Genomic DNA, 17,160 nt, shown 5'->3' with positions numbered 1-17,160 from the left:
TTGAAGACTTTAATTGATTGTAAAGCCTCCAATCCTAAAGAAAATAGTGATATAGTATATAACTACTCCGTTCCCTCCACAAATGTTGTACATGTAGAATTTTGTTCAGAAATTAAATTTTAATTCCTCCATTTTAAAAATAAGTGTCCCAATTTTGAGACACTTATTTTAGGATGATGAGAGTATTAAGTTATAAAGATTGGCTAAGTTTGAAGAGAAAATATATACATCTATTGTATCGAGAAAAAGTGGTTACACGCAATATTTTCTGTAGACTTGATCAAGTTTTATAACTTTTGATTCTTGGAAGAAATCTAAAGGCATTGTATTTTCGAACATAGTGAGTCATTAAAATATTCAGTTTTGATTGTTCATTTTCATTTCGAACATAGCCTGCCCACAAATAGGAGAAGACGGCCTCAAACTGTAACGTGATGCAGTGCATGTGTGTGTCCCACACGAACCCTCCACTTCAAGAACACCTAGTAGCACCTCAATTTTATTTCCACTACTAGACGTACTTGACGTGCGAAGGTGCAACATTCGGAATGGCAATGTGCTTTCTATTAACGAGGGATCTTTCTATCATTATAACATGCATAGAAATAAAAAAGCAATATCAATCACATATAAACATAAATATGTGAAATAGTATGCCTCCTTCATGAATGTCCTTCTAGGTGTTAGGGAACGTTGCATGGGAAACAGAAAATTTCCTACGCACACGAAAGACCTATCATGGTGATGATCATCTACGAGAGGGGAGATCGGACCCACATACCCTTGTAGATCGCTAAGCGGGAAGCATTAAGAAACGCGGTTGATGTAGTCGAACGTCTTCGCGATACAACCACGATCCGTCCCACGAACTCCGCCCCGATCTAGTACCGAACGGACGCCACCTCCGCGTTCAGCACACGTACAGCTCGATGACGATCTCCGTCTTCTTGATCCAGCAAGAGAGACGAAGAGGTAGCTGAATTCTCCGGCAGCACGACGGCGTGGCGGTGATGGTGGTGGAGCTACTCCGACAGGGCTTCGTCGTACCGTATCGAACTAGCTACGGGGTGTCACAAAGTAGTGGAGGGAGAGAGGGCTGCACAAAGGCTTGGGGTGCAAAAAGCCTCTCAAACCTACACTATATATATGAGGAACAAGAGGGAGGGTGGCTTGCCTCCTACTCCAAGTAGGAGGATTCGGCCGAGCCAAGAGGGAGGAGTCCTCCTCCAATTCAGTTTGGTGGAGGACTCTTTCCCATCTTGTCCACCTCCTTCCTTTTATTTTTATTTTTTTTCCTTTTTTTTCTTTCAGCTGAAATAGGCTTATTGGGCTGGCCTCACCAACCCACTAAGGACTGGTGCGCCACCCATGGGCCTATTAGGTCCTCTCCCGACTGGGTGGCCCCTCCCGGTAAAACACCGGAACCCATTCGTCACTCCCGGTACTTTACCGGTAATGCCCGAAATCTTTTCGGAAGACAAATGCAACAATCGTATATATCAATCTTCGTTTTCGGACCATTCCAGAGACCCTCGTGACGTCCGGATCTTATCCGAGATTCCGAACAACATTCAGTTACCAACATCAATAATTCAACTATACTGAAACGTCACCGAACCTTAAGTGTGCAGACCCTACGGGTTCGAGAACTATGTAGACATGACCGAGACACTCTCCGGCCAATATCCAATAGCGGGACCTGGATGCCCATATTGGATCCTACATATTTTATGAAGATCTTATCAGTTGAACCTCTATGTCAAGGATTCATTTAATCACATATATCATTCCCTTTGTCCTTCGGTATGTTACTTGCGCGAGATACGATCGTCGGTATCCTCATACCTATTTCAATCTCGTTACCGGCAAGTCTCTTTACTCGTTTTGTAATACAAGATCCCGTGGCTAACTCTTTAGTCACACTGCTTGCAAGGCTTGTTTGTGATGTTGTATTACCGAGTTGGGGCCCCGAGGTACCTCTCTGTCACATGGAGTGAAAAATCCCAGTATCAATCCATGCTAACTCAACGGACACCTTCGGAGATACCTGTAGAGTACCTTTATAGTCACCCACTAACGTTGCAACGTTTGATACACACAAGGCATTCCTCCAGTGTTAGTGAGTTACATGATCTAATGGTCATAGGAATGGATACTTGACATGCAGAAAACAATAGCAACAAAATAACATGATCACATGCTACGTTTATAGTTTGGGTCTTTTCCATCACATCATTCTCCTAATGATGTGATCCCGTTATCAAGTGACAACACTTGTCTATGGCTAGGAAACCTTAACCATCTTTGATCAACGAGCTAGTCAACTAGAGGCTTACTAGGGACAATGTTTTGTCTACGTATCCACACACATATATATGTTTTCATTCAAGACAAATATAGCATGGATAATAAACGATTATCTTGGAACAGGAAATATAATAATAACTATTTTATTATTGCCTCTAGGGCATATTTCCAACAGTCTCCCACTTTGTGATAGCTTGGCTTATTAGGGATGATAGACTACTCATATCAATAAGGAATTCCTTCTTTTCTGGGAGCCCATTCGAACAGAACTCCCAGGTTAAGCGTGCTTGGCTTGGAGTAGTTCTAGGATGGGTGACCGACCGGAAAGTTGATCCCGAGTGTGCATGAGTGAGGACAAAGTGCGCAGAAAAGTCTAGTATTGATATGTGGGGCCAGTCTAGATCCCGTCAGGAGTAACGACCCTCGGCGGGTGTATCCGGGACGTTACAAGTTTGATATCAGAGCCGACCCTCGCGGTTACACGGATGTTTGCGGACAGGTGTGCGGTCATGTTGTTCATGACGTTTGTGACCCGTCGTGGCACACAGCATGATACATGTACTGGACTAGATGCACAAACGTTTGTGCTAAGAGGGAACGGTCCTGTGGCCCGACGAGGACATCGGTTCCTATTCGAACAGAACTCCCAGGTTAAGCGTGCTTGACTTGGATTAGTTCTAGGATGGGTGACCGACCGGGAAGTTGATCCCGGGTGCCCTCACCAGAGCATAGATGAGGAGAAAAAAGAATCATACTCTCTGATATATAACTAGACTCAAAGTAGTTTTTCACTAGACTCGACTCGGCCAAGTTCGATCAATCAAGGGGGCTCCTAGGTCGGTACTGCTCTGATACCAACTTGTAACGCCCCGGACACACCCGCCGACGGTCGTTACTCCTGGCCGGATCTAGACTGGCCCCACATATCAATACTAGTCTTTTCTGCGCACTTTGTCCTTACTCGGACACACCCGCCGACGGTCGTTACTCCTGGCGAGATCTAGAGTGGCCCCACATATCAATACTAGTCTTTTTTGCGCACTTTTTCCTCACTCATGCGCACCCGGATCAACTTCTCGGTCGGTCACCCATCCTAGAACTACTTCAAGCCAAGCACGCTTAACCTGGGAGTTATATTCGAATGGGCTCCCGGAAAAGAAGAAATTCATTATTGATATGAGTAGTCTATCATCCCTAATAAGCCAGGCTATCACACACTTGCACTAGAGTCAATAATCCAGTATCAAATCCATATGTTATTTACAATGTAACAAATTTAACACCCATACAGTTCTGGTGTTGGTCATGTTTAGCTCGTGGCACAAGCTTAGTCAGCAGGTCTGCAACATTCACATATGTGTGCACTTCGCAAATATTTATGTCCTCCTCCTTGATGTACGCGCGGATGGCATTGAAGCATTGTTTTATGTGTGTGGTCCTCTTGTAAAATCTTGGTTCCTTGGCTAGAGCAATGGCATCGGTGTTGTCACAGAACAAAATTATTGGATCCAGTGCACTCGGCACAACTACAAGATCTAGACACCCTCCTTAGCCGCCTCTGAGCAGCTATGTACTCCGCTTCACATGTAGAATCAGCTACGACGCTTTGTTTGGAACTTCACTAGCTTACCGCACCCCCATTAAGAATAATTATGTATCCAGTTTGTGACTTAGAGTTATCCGGATCAGTGTTAAAGCTTGCATCGACGTAACCCTTTACGACGAGCTATTCGTCACCTCCATAAATGAGAAACATTTCCTTAGTCCTTTTCAGGCACTTCAGAATATTCTTTACCGTTGTCCAGTGCTCCACTCGTGGATCACTTTGAAACCTGTCTGCCATACTTATGGCAAGGCTGGCATCCGGTCTTGTGCACATCATTGCATACATGATAAACCATATGGCTGAAGCATCGGGGACGATACTCATCGTTTCTCTATCTTCTGCAATTACTGGGCATTGAGTCTTACTCAACTTTATACCTTGTAACACAGGCAAGAACCCCTTCTTGGATTGTTCCATTTTGAAATTCTTCAAAACCTTATCAAGGTATGTGCTTTGTGAAAGTCCTATTAAGCACTTTGATCTATCTCTATAGATATTGATGCCTAATATGTAAGCAGCTTCTCCCAGGTCCTTCATTGAAAAAATCTTATTCAAGTAATCCTTTGTGCTTCCCAAAAAAATATATATTGTTTCCAATTAGCAATATGTCATCCACATATAATATTAGAAATGCTATAGAGCTCCCACTCACTTTCTTGTAAATACAAGCTTCCCCAAAAACTTGTATAAACCCAAACGTTTTGATCACCTCATCAAAATGTTGATTCCAACTCTGAGATGCTTGCACCAGTCCATAACCATGTGTTGGAATCCGGGCCCACCATTGCTTCTCCATAATTCGTAGGCTCATTGTTGTCTAACAACATAATTGACAAGACAGGATTACCGTACCACTCAGGAGCAGTACGTGCCCTTGTGGACCTACGAGGTTCGATAGCAACTTGATCCAAAGGTTCACGATCACCATCATTAGCTTCCTCTACAACTGGTGTTGCTTCGACAGAAATTTCTTTCTACCCTGCACCACCATCTCGTTGAAGCATAGGTTCTACAACCTCATCAAGTTCTATCTTCCTCCCACTCAATTCTTTCGAGAGAAACTCTTTCTCAAGAAAAGCTCTGTTCTTAGCGACAAACACTTTGCCCTCGAATCTGAGATAGAAGGTATACCCAACTGTCTCTTTTTGGTAACCTATGAAGATGCACTTTTCCGCTTTGGGTTCCAGCTTTTCAGGCTGAAGCTTTTTGACATAAGCATCACATCCCCAAACTTTAAGAAACGACAACTTTGGCTTCTTGCCATACCATAGCTTATATGGTGTCGTCTCAACGTATTTTGATGGTACCCTATTTAAAGTGAATGCAGTTGTTTCCAATGCATATCCCCAAATGATAACGGCAAATCGATAAGAGACATCATAGAATGCACCATATCTAATAAAGTATGATTACGATGTTCGGACACACCATTACGCTGTGGTGTTTCAGGCGATGTCAACTGTGAAACAATTCCACATTGTCTTAAGTGAGCACCAAACTCGTAACTCAGATACTCACTTCCTCGATCAGATCATAGGAATTTGATCTTCTTGTTATGATGATTTTCAACTTCACTCTGAAATTGCTTGAACTTTTCAAACATTTCAGACTTGTGCTTCAGCAAGTAAATATAACCATGCCTACTCAAATCATCAGTGAAGGTGAGAAAATAATGATATCCACCACGCGCCTCTATGCTCATTGGTCCGCACACATCAGTATGTATGATCTCCAACAAGTCACTTGCACGCTCCATTGTTCCGGAGAACGGAGTCTTAGTCGTCTTGCCCATGAGACATGGTTCACATGTGTCAAGTGATTCAAAATCAAGCGACTCCAAAAGTCCATCATCATGGAGTTTCTTCATGCGTTTTACACCAATATTACCTAAGCGGCACTACCACAAGAAAGTGGTGCTATCATTATTAACTCTACATTTTTTGGTCTCAGTGTTATGGACATGAGTGTCATCACTATCGAGATTCAATATGAACAAAACCCTCACATTGGGTGCATGACCATAAAAGATATTACCCATATAAATAGAACAACCATTATTTTCTAACTTAAATGAGTAACCGTCTCGCAATAAAAAAATCCAGATATAATGTTCATGCTCAACGCAAGCACTAAATAACAATTATTTAAGTTCATCACTAATCCTGATGGTAACTGAAGTGAGATTGTGCCGATGGCGATCGCATCAACCTTGGAACCATTTCCCACACGCATCGTCACTTCATCCTTCGCTAGCCTTCGTTTATTCCGTAGTTCCTGTTTCGAGTTGCAAATGTGAGCAACAGAACCGGTATCAAATACCCAGGCACTACTACGAGAGTTGGTGAGGTACACATCAATAACATGTATATCAAATATACCTTGTTTGGCGTTGGCCGCCTTCTTATCAGCCAAATACTTGGGGCAAGTTTCACTTCCAGCGACCAGTCCCCTTGCAATGGTGGCACTTAGTTTCCGGCTTGGGTCCAGACTTGGGTTTCTTCGTCGGAGGGGCAACAGCTTTGCCACTCTTCTTGGAGTTACCCTTCTCCCCTTGCCGTTTTTCTTGAAACTAGTGGTCTTATTGACCATCAACACTTGATGCTCCTTCTAGATTTCTGACTCTGCGACTTTCAGCATCGCAAACAGCTCGGCGAGTGACTTATTCATCCCTTGCAGGTTATAGTTTAACACAAAGCCTTTGTAGCTTGGTGGCAGTGACTAAAGAACTCTGTCAGTGATAGCCTCTGGTGGGAGAGCAATTCCCAACTCAGCCAGACAGTTAGAGTACCCATACATTCTGAGCACATGTTCACTGATAGACCCGTTCTCCTCCATTTTGCAAGCATAGAACTTATCGGAGGTCTCATACCTATCGATCCGGGCATTCTTCTCAAAGATAAACTTCAACTCTTGGAACATCTCATATGCTCCATGACGTTCAAAACATCTTTGAAGTCCCAGTTCTAAGCCATATAAAACTGCACATTGAACTAACGAGTGGTCATCCTTGCGCGTCTGCCAGATGTTCATAACTTCAGGCAACGCACGTTGGGGTGGTTCATCACCTAGCAGTTCATCAAGTACATATGACTTTTGGACAGCGCGAAGGATAAGCCTCAGATTACGGGCCCAGTCAACAAAGTTGCTTCCATCATCTTTCAACTTAGCTTTCTCTAGGAACGCATTAAAATTCAGGGTTGCTACTGCGCAAGCCATTTATCTACAACATAAATTTTTGCAAAGATTACTTAGACTATGTTCAAGATAATTGAGTTTCGCTAATCATATTACTAATAAACTCCCACTCAAATTGACACCCCTCTAGTCATTCGAGTGTAGGATGATCCAAATTCAGTATCTCAAGTCCGATCATCACGTGAGTTGAGTATAGTTTCAATAGTGAAAATCTCCATGTTGATCATATCAACTGTATGATTCATGCTCGACCTTTCGGTCTCTTGTGTTATGAGGCCATGTCTATACATGCTAGGATCATCAAGTTTAACCCGAGTGTTCCGTGTGTGCAATTGTTTTGCACCCGTTGTATGTGAACATTGAGTATATCACACCCGATCATCACGTGGTGTCTCGAAATGACGGACTGTAGCAACGGTGCACAATCGGGGAGAACACAATTTTATCTTGAAAATTTAGTGAGGGATCACCTTATAATGCTACCGTCGTCCTAAGCAAAATAAGGTGCATAAAAGGATTAACATCACATGCAAATCATAAGTGACATGATATGGCCATGAACTTGTGCTTCTTGATCTCCATCACCAAACACTACTAGAAAAACTGGCATTAACGATGATGTCTCGAAAACTCTTGGTCGTTAAACACCCAACCTAAGTCCCACACATTGAAATCCAGCCTACGTAATAGCTTCAACAACCACCGGTTTGCCCGTCGCTAGCTAAGCGGTCGTTATTGTTGTGATATGGGTCTGCACGTAACAGCGAAAATTTATTTTTTAAACACAACGGACATCTATTTTAATCTATCAGGATCCCATCTCCCTGCCTCTTTATCCTCTTATCCCCTGACCTGTCCAACCCGCGACACCTCCATAGATCGCATCTACCTTATGCGTTGCAGCCCTTAGGTCTCCGGTGGCCTCGACCACGGCTTGTCTGCGCTGCTGCCTGCTGCATACACGTCGCCGATAGTCTCGAGACTGGTGCGCTCGCGCTGCCGCCTGCATGTCGCCGGTCGTCTCGAACCCGATGCGCTCGCGCTGCCGCATGCACTTCACCGGTAGCCTTGATCCCGGTGCGCCCGCATTGCCGCCCATGGTACCTCCTGCTCATCTCCATTCGAACTGCTGCTGCATGTTGGTTGGCGTTCCTCCTTCCTCTGTTTTGTTTTTGTTGCAGGACCTTCATGCGCTGTTGCTGATCTTGATTACTACATACGTATCAATGTGTGAGGTAGGACTTGGTACTTATGTTTCGAGAATTTGTGATGAAGTTCAACCATATATTAGGTATTGATTGGTCGGTTCACTTATTAATTACATAGTCAACTAATTTTTGCATGCCCATACCAATCAAGTTTTGTAATCAAGATGGATATTCAATTCAACCATTTGCCACCATGCCGAACCAGAAGTTCAGTTAGTGCTTCAGAGAGAAGGTAAGACAAAAGATTCCAGAATAAAGAGTGTATATACATACATATGCACCTAAATTCCAGTATCTTTGTGTGAAGATGTTAGCATAACTACATAGTCAACTAATTTTTGCTTGCACGAACATGATATGAGTGAGCTCACTGAAGACCTTTTGCCAATATCACATGGTCCATTGGAAAATGTAACATGTTTTACTGTCTATGACATGAATAAATTCAGATGTCGTGTTCAAGGTACAGATAGACTCCTCTGCGCACATACGAGTGGGGTGGTTGTACTTTCAGAAGAAGGGGTTAATAGTAAATTGGTAATATAGTAGAATATTATGGAATATTGATACAGATAATCGACCTCCAATATTAGATGGAAGGTGTGTGGCATTATTCTGTTGCAACTAGATTGGTGTATTTAACAAAGAGCATGGGATGAAGTAAGACAACCAGAATGCAATCCATAGTGTTAACCTGCAGAATTTCCTTCTCACAGACGACCTTTTTGTTCTGGCCAGCCAAGACGACCTTTTTGTTCTGGCCAGCCAAGCTTCTCGGGTGTTTTTTATTAAGGACAATCTTATAAAAGGATGGCGCACACTTGTGGAAAATCCATGACGTCATGCTTATAAGGTGCCACATGGACATACTTCAACCTAATGCCATATATAGGTTACTCCCTCCGTCCGGTAATAAGTGTACTTTTTCCTTTTCCGTCAGTCAAACTAGTTAAACTTTGACTAATTTTATTGAAAAAGGTGCTAGCATTTATGACATAAAATTAGTATCAATAGATTTATCTTTATATGAAATTTTCAAATATATTATTTTCATGCCATATATGTTGCTACTATTTTTGTAAAGTTGGTCAAATTTTAAAAAGTTTGACTAAGTACAAATCTATATGTACACTTATTTGTGGACGGCGGGAGTATCATAGTGAGTCATCATAGTCATAGGTATGGAAGCTTGACAACATTAGCTTGGGAAACACGCTACTCATAGTTAAATAAGTCTGGACTCGTACACCAAGGTATTGGTAGGCGTACCTTCCTAGACAAATCAAGTCAATTAGCACATTGAGAAGAAAAGGGTTACCCAGAGGCTCAAACACAAGATTGAGGAACTGTGAAAAGTTCTATTAGCTACAAAAGGTACCATGCAAACAACAAAATATTATTCTAAGGTAATTCTACTCAATGATATAATGTGGTTACTTGTTTTTATGGATGGAAATGATGTGCTAACAGATACGCCAATCTTGTTTTTAAAATGCTTCATCGATCTAGCAGTAAACCCTCTAGATAGATAATTTGGGACATGGTACACGATTTAACTTCTGTTGTTTTTCATTCCAATAATATAAGTTCAGTATGACTAGTCTTTCCATTTTATTTCAAATAATAATAGCCACTTGATATTCGAACAGGGAGGAGAAGAAAACAAGCCATCGAGTATGGATAGTGTATTTTCTAAGAGACACAAGAAGGGTACAGCCTTTGCTGATTCTACAACCACCGCGATACATGTAAGACTTATTTAACCGTAATAACTTTTCCAATGAACAACAACTGTACAATTCGTACTTAGAGATAGAAGTAACTTACTGTTAGCGCTTCAGGAACAAATTAAGACATAGTTGAGCTGAATCCTCGTCTTTGAAATGATGAAGTCATGCAGAAATGTGAACTCATATAAGCGGCGTGATTGCTTGGTAGGCTTTGGTGGTGGAATAAGAGCAAGATATTTGCGAGGACCAACATTAAGTAACGCTCAATTGGATTCTAAACTTCAAGCTTCCAAACAAGCGAAACAAGGACTCGAAGAAAAGTTCAATGACAAGGTGCAAGAACCGTCAAAAATTAAGCGTCTTGTGACTCGTAAATCTCTACGTGATGGTTCTCATGAAAGCCAACATGATCGAGTAAGTTTTTCTTATACATTGATTTTATTGTCATTGCACTTTGTGCCAATTTATTTACATGGACCGACTTCCATAAACTACTCAACATTTTGTAGGACTGATGGTCCACCGTGATATATAGAAGTATCTGGAGGCATTATAATTGCTGATGATATCCACTCAAACAATGATGGCGTCCCTTGATTGAAGATAAATAAATATTATGTTTTCAATTTATCTCGCCTTCCAGATAGATATGATCAAGTACATTGGTCATATAAGGATTGCTTTTGACTCAAATATCTCAAATGTTACTTTTTCAGAATTGTATGTCGGAATATTGATGTTTCTATCTATTAATAAAAGAGGCTATGATCCTTGTTTCAGATTATTTTGTGTCTATATTAACGTGGATGTTGATATTAAAATGTTGAGTGATGCATAAAGTGATAGATGAACAAAAAGTTATACTAAATATAAGTGATTCTAAAGGAAAGAGAGAGGTCGGTATTGATACTTTGATCAGCATGATAACATTATTAGCAACGACAAAAGTGGTTGTTAATACTATAATTGTGGTCGTTATTGCCTTGAAATTGGCAACAACAAATCACCCCGTCGTTACAAAAATAACGACCACAAAAAATATGTGTTCGTTATAATTTTAACGACGGAGCCTACTACGACCAACAGATTGTGGTCGTCAATGACCTTTAACGACCACAATACAACCTTTAACCACCACATATACCGTCGTTAAAAACCGTTTTTCTAGTAGTGAAAGCACATGCATGATCTCCATCATCACCGGCGCCACACCATGATCTCCATCATTGTGCTGCCATCGAGGTTGTCGCGCTAACTATGATGTTACTTCTAAAGCTACTACTAGCGATAAAGCAAAGCATCACCAAGCGCAAAAATAATTAAAGACAATCCTATGGCTCCTGGCGGTTGCCGTAGCATCGACGTGCAAGTCGATATTTAAGTATTACAACATGATAATCTCATACATCCAATATATCATATCAAGTCTTTGGCCATATCACATCACATGCATACCCTGCAAAAACAAGTTAGATGTCCTCTAATTTGTTGTTGCAAATTTTACGTGGCTGCTATGGGTATCTAGTGTGATCGCATCTTACTTACGCAAAGCCACAACGGTGATATGCAAATTGCTATTTAACCTTCTCCAAGGACCGCCTCGGTCAAATTTGATTCAACTAAAGTTGAAGAAACAGACACTCGCCAGTCATCTTTATGCAACAAGTTGCATGTTAGTCGATGAAACCGGTCTCTCGTAAGCGTACGAGTAATGTTGGTCCGGGCCGCTTCAATCCAACAATACCGCCGAATCAAGAAAAGTCTAAGGAAGGCAGCAAATTGAACATCAACGCGTGATACGTCCCAAACGTATCTATAATTTCTGCTTGTTCCATGATCTTTTGGGTGACATTGTTATATGTTTTGCTACACTTTTATATCTTCTTACACATATTTGGACTGACCTACTAACTCAGTGCACCCAGTGTCAGTTTCTGTGTGTTGTGTCTTTTTTGCACGGACTTTTACCCAAATTTCCAGTCCCAAAAATCCCGAGAAAAAAATATAAAAATCAGCGTGACGGAAGCTTCCGGAGCACCAAAGGTGGGCCAGAGGGGAGCCAATGTCTGCCCAGGCGGCCTCCCTACGCAGCCTGGCCCGTGGCCGCGCCCACAGGTCGCTTGGGTGGGGGGCCACCTCCTCTGACGCCATCCTTTGGCCTATATTTACCCTCTGATCGGAAACCCTTCAAGCATATCCAGAATCGTGAATTTCTCCATCGTTCCGCGGCCGCAGCGCTTCCAAGATCGGGAGCGTCAGGAGACCTCTTCCCGGCACCTTGCCGGAGGGAGGATTGACCTCCGGGAGCTTCTCCACCGCCATGGAAGCTTCCTGGACATGTCATGAGTAGTCCTCCTTGGACCATGAGTCCATGACCAATAACTATATTATGTATTCTCTCCAATCTTCTGCTTTAGTGTTTAGCCCTTGTGAGCTGCCCTACATGATCAAGGCACCTATATAATTTTCCTGCTATTGCTATGCTTGGTTTGTTTGAATCCGATGGATTATGAGATTATGTTCAGATTGTGATGAGTTATAATTATGTCAATTGGTGAGCTGTAATTTGTTTACCCATGCATAGTTGTTTATCGTCTTTTGGGAGAGAGACATCACTAGTGAACATCATGTGACCCAGGTCCACATTACCACCATTGCTTACACCTTCATCATTTATTGCTTTCATTTACTTTTCCATTGCAATCACTATCACTATTCCCGCTTGTGTTTTGATCCTTTGCAAACTACAAGGCCGGAGAGATTGACAACCTCTTTGTACTCGTTGGGAGCCAAGTTATTTGTTATGTGTGCAGGTCCACTTCTTCTGTTAGCGCCAGAGCAACAGACACCTACTTGTTGATCCTAGGAGTCCTCCTGGTTTGATAAACCTTACAGTCCCCGTGTAAGGGAAATCTGCTGCTGACTACATCTCCACCTTCCACTTGGGGTAACCAACGAGGGGCGAGAAGTATATCCATCAACTCGTCATCAAGAAAATTTCTCGTGCCATTGCGGGGGACTCCAGTCTTCAAGATAGGGGAGATACACACTATCTTTTACGTTTGCTTTTTTAGGCTTGTTAGTTTGCTTTCTAGTTTTTGCTTTAGAGTCTTATACCAAAAACCACAAAAAAATAGTTGCTATGTTCTTGCTTGTTGCTGCTGCTATGGGTTCTACTGAAAACACTAAGTTGTGTGACTTCACTAGTCACAACAACAATGACTTCATCTACACTCCTATTGTTGCTCCCTCCACTGGGGCTACGTCCTATGAGATTAAACTTGCTTTACTGAACCTTGTTACGAAAGATCAATTCTCCGGTGCTGGAGATGATGCTGCTTTGCACTTGAACAATTTTGTTGAGATTTGTGATATGCAAAAGTATAAATAAGTAGATGGTGATATTGTTAAACTTAAGCTTTTTCCTTTCTCTTTGAGAGGAGGAGCTAAAGTGTGGCTTCAATCTTTACCTAGGAATAGCATAGATTCTTGGCATAAGTGCAAAGATGCTTTTATTGGGAAGTATTACCCGCCTGCTAAGATTATCTAGTTAAGAAGTAACATTATGAATTTTAGGCAACTGGATAATGAACAAGTTGCTCAAACTTGGGAACGTGTGAAATCTCTTGTTAAGAATTGCCCTACACATGGTTTGACTACTTGGATGGTTTGACTACTTGGATGGTTATCCAAACTTTCTATGCATGATTGAACTTTACCTCGCGAAATCTGTTAGACTCGGCCGCGGGAGGAACCTTTATGTCAACTACACTTGGTGCTACCAGGAAATTATTGGATGAGATGATGACAAATTATTCTCAATGGCACACCGAGAGAGCTCCAACAGGTAGGAAGGTAAACTCTGTTGAAGAGATCTCCTCCCTTAATGATAAGTTTGACATGATCATGACTTTACTCACTAAGCAAGCTCCTATTGATCCTCATGATGTTCCTTTAAATTCTTTCGTTGATCAAGAAAGAGAGCAAGTTGATGTTAATTTTATCTCTAGGAACAACTTCAATAATAATGCTTATAGGAGTAATTTTGGTAGCAATCCTAGACCGCTTCCATCTAATAACTATGGGAACAACAAAACTTATCCTAACACCAAAAACTCCACTTCTGAATTAGAGAGCATGCTTAAAGACTTTATCACTTCTCAAAAAGCCTTCAACAAGAGTGTAGAAGAGAAATTAGAAAAATTAGATAGTCTCTCTTTGAAGGTAGACAACATAACTCATGATGTAGAGATGCTTAAAATTAGAACTCCCCCCCTTGAGGAAAGGAAGACCACACCCATGAATGCTATCCAAGTCCAAATTAATGAGAACATAAGAATGCTAGCCAAACTTAAAGATAGATGGGCTAGAGAAAAATAAGAGGAAGATATGATTAAGAGCCTTCCTACATACACTACCCTTGCTACTATACAAGTTGTTGAGGATCTCAAAACTTTTAGCACCCATCACACCCCTAGTCCCAATGGACCTATTAATGGTGATGCTAATACCTCAACTATAGGACAAGAAGGTCCTTTGAATTTAGAGACTATCAAAAGAATGAGCTTAGATGATATTACCACCACTTTAATTAATGGTAGTAATCTTGATTTTGACAATTGTAGTCTTTCCGAAGTGATCACTTTTTTTGCAAAGGATGGCTAAAGACCCCCAGACTAGTACACTCAATATGCCTTCACCGAGCATATTACCAATGCTCTTAATAAAAAAGTTAGGGAGGAGAAGCTCAAGCTACAAACTTCTATTCCTATAAAACTAGAAGATGGTTGGGATCCTATGGTCAAGATTAAATTGAATAATATCTCTTGCTTTGCTTTATGTGATGTTGGAGCTAGTGCCTCTGTTATGCCCAAAAGAATGTATGACATGCTTGATTTGAAACCTTATGATCAATGTTATTTTGGTGTTCAACTTGTTGATTCTTCCATAAAGAAACCTTTAGGGAGAATTGATGATGTTCTTATTGTTGTCAATGATAATTATGTGCTCGTTGATTTTCTTATTATGGACATTGAGTGTGATCCCTCATGTCCAATTATTTTGGGACGTTCTTTTCTCCGCACCGTTGGTGCTATCATTGACATGAAAGAAGGGACTATTAGATTCCAATTTCCCCTTAAAAGGGAATGGAACACTTCCCTCGAAAGTATATTAAGTTACCTTATGAGTCCGTTATTCGGGCAAGTTATTCTTATGGAGTTGATAACACTTGATCTTTTTGCATCATGCCTAGCTCCAAGGCATAAAAGAAAGCGCTTGTTGGGAGTCAACCTAATTTGTTTTTACTTTCAGTGTTAGTGGTCTTGATGCTTGTTACTACTGTAGCAACATCATTGTATCTTTATTTTCAAGCTTTGTGCCAAGTTTTAGCCTCCGATTGCAAGAAAGTTCAAAAGTTGTGACATGTTGTCCAGAAACAGATTATGACCACTTGACGGAAAAATTAGCCAAACATCATAAGATCATCTTTTTGATCTGATTTTTTGACAGTATGCTCTATATAATTGTATTTCTGGCATCTGTTCTGAGTTTTTTTATTTGAGTTTCAGAAGTGCCCCGAAAAAATTATTTACTACCTGATGTTCAGTTTTTCACAGATTCTTCCACGTTTTGCGTTTTCATCATTTTGTAAATCTTAAGCTTGCTTTTCCTTTGCAAAAACCTTTTGGCAATCATGAGAAACAGTAGCTTTTCATGAAAATCTTTATTTCGAGTAGATAATGAATTATTTTATCATGAGTACTAACCACTCTAATCAACGTGTGATGAGTTTCGCATGAAGGGAGTTTTCAAGTATGCGATGGAAGATGATGAAAGAAGATCCAAGAGTGTCAAGCGCTCAAGCTTGGGGATTCCCCCATGCACCCCCAATAAATATTCAAGGATACTCAAGCATCTAGGCGTGGGGAATGCCCCCGTGCATCCCCTTCTCTATCAACAATCATCAGTTCGTCCATCTTCATGCTATATTTTTATCACTTCATATGTTATGTGCTATGCTAGGAGCGTCCCGCTCTTTACTTTTTAGTTTGTTTTAGTTTTGCTTGATGTTCATAACAATTCAGAACCTAGCCTTCCTTGTTTGGGAGAGAAACACACTCCATTCCACCCTAGAACACAACATAGGTTTTCATGCTTAACTTTTATGTGTGTTCTTTATCTTTTCATAGTTGGTGTCATGCTTAGCTCTTATTTTTGATGATTTATCTTTTTAAGAGATTTTATTTAGGTTGCTTTTGGAACTCTCTTGAGTTATCATGCTTATCTTGTTTAGAGAGTTGGCTCGTTGCACTGAGTTGTGTGTCTTGCATGAGTAGGGAATTGAGGTTGCTATTTAAGTATAGTAGTAACTTGCAATAGTTTTGAGGTATTGATTTGAGTAATGTTTGGACTATTGGTGCCAAGAGCTTGAGCCTATTAGTGATAGGTGTTGTATTTTTGGAAATCCGTGTGTTTTTCAAAAACAAAAAATTAGTTGAGAACTCTAGCTACTAGATTGATCTCTAACCTATGGAGGGGTTGGAATATATAGAGTACCCTCTCGTTACCATGGGTCGAGGATGCGCAAGGATAACCAAACCCCCAAACACTCCTCCTCGGGGTACTTGTCTCTTTGTGAATCTCTTAACTAGAGTTACCTATAATAAGTGTATGAGTTCTTCGGACTAATGAGAGTATTCGATTGTTGGCACTTCCACCATCCATATTTTGCTAGCCTCTTCGGTACCGTGCATTGCCCTTTCTCACCTTGAGAGTTGGTGCAAACTTCGCCAGTGCATCCAAACCCTTGGCATGATACGCTCTGTCATCATAAGCCTCATTATATATTTCCTCAAAACAGCCACCATACCTACCTATTAAGGCATTTCCATAGCCTTTCCGAGATACATTAACATGCAACATCCACCATCTCATGACTTGATCTTCATGTCATACCTGCTTTTGCTTGATCGAGGAGCCGCATGTTAGTTGGGCCTTGCCGTTATTATTGCTTCATGACGCGCTAGTTTCATTGCATATCCTGCTACACTGGCAGAGGCATACATTTGCATAAATCGTGATAGTTTTCATTTGTCTTTATGTGAGTACTTCT

The sequence above is a fragment of the Hordeum vulgare genome, chromosome 3H (assembly GCF_904849725.1).
Source record: "Hordeum vulgare subsp. vulgare chromosome 3H, MorexV3_pseudomolecules_assembly, whole genome shotgun sequence".
Classification (NCBI taxonomy): Eukaryota; Viridiplantae; Streptophyta; class Magnoliopsida; order Poales; family Poaceae; genus Hordeum; species Hordeum vulgare.
Note: the sequence above shows the minus strand (reverse complement) of the source record.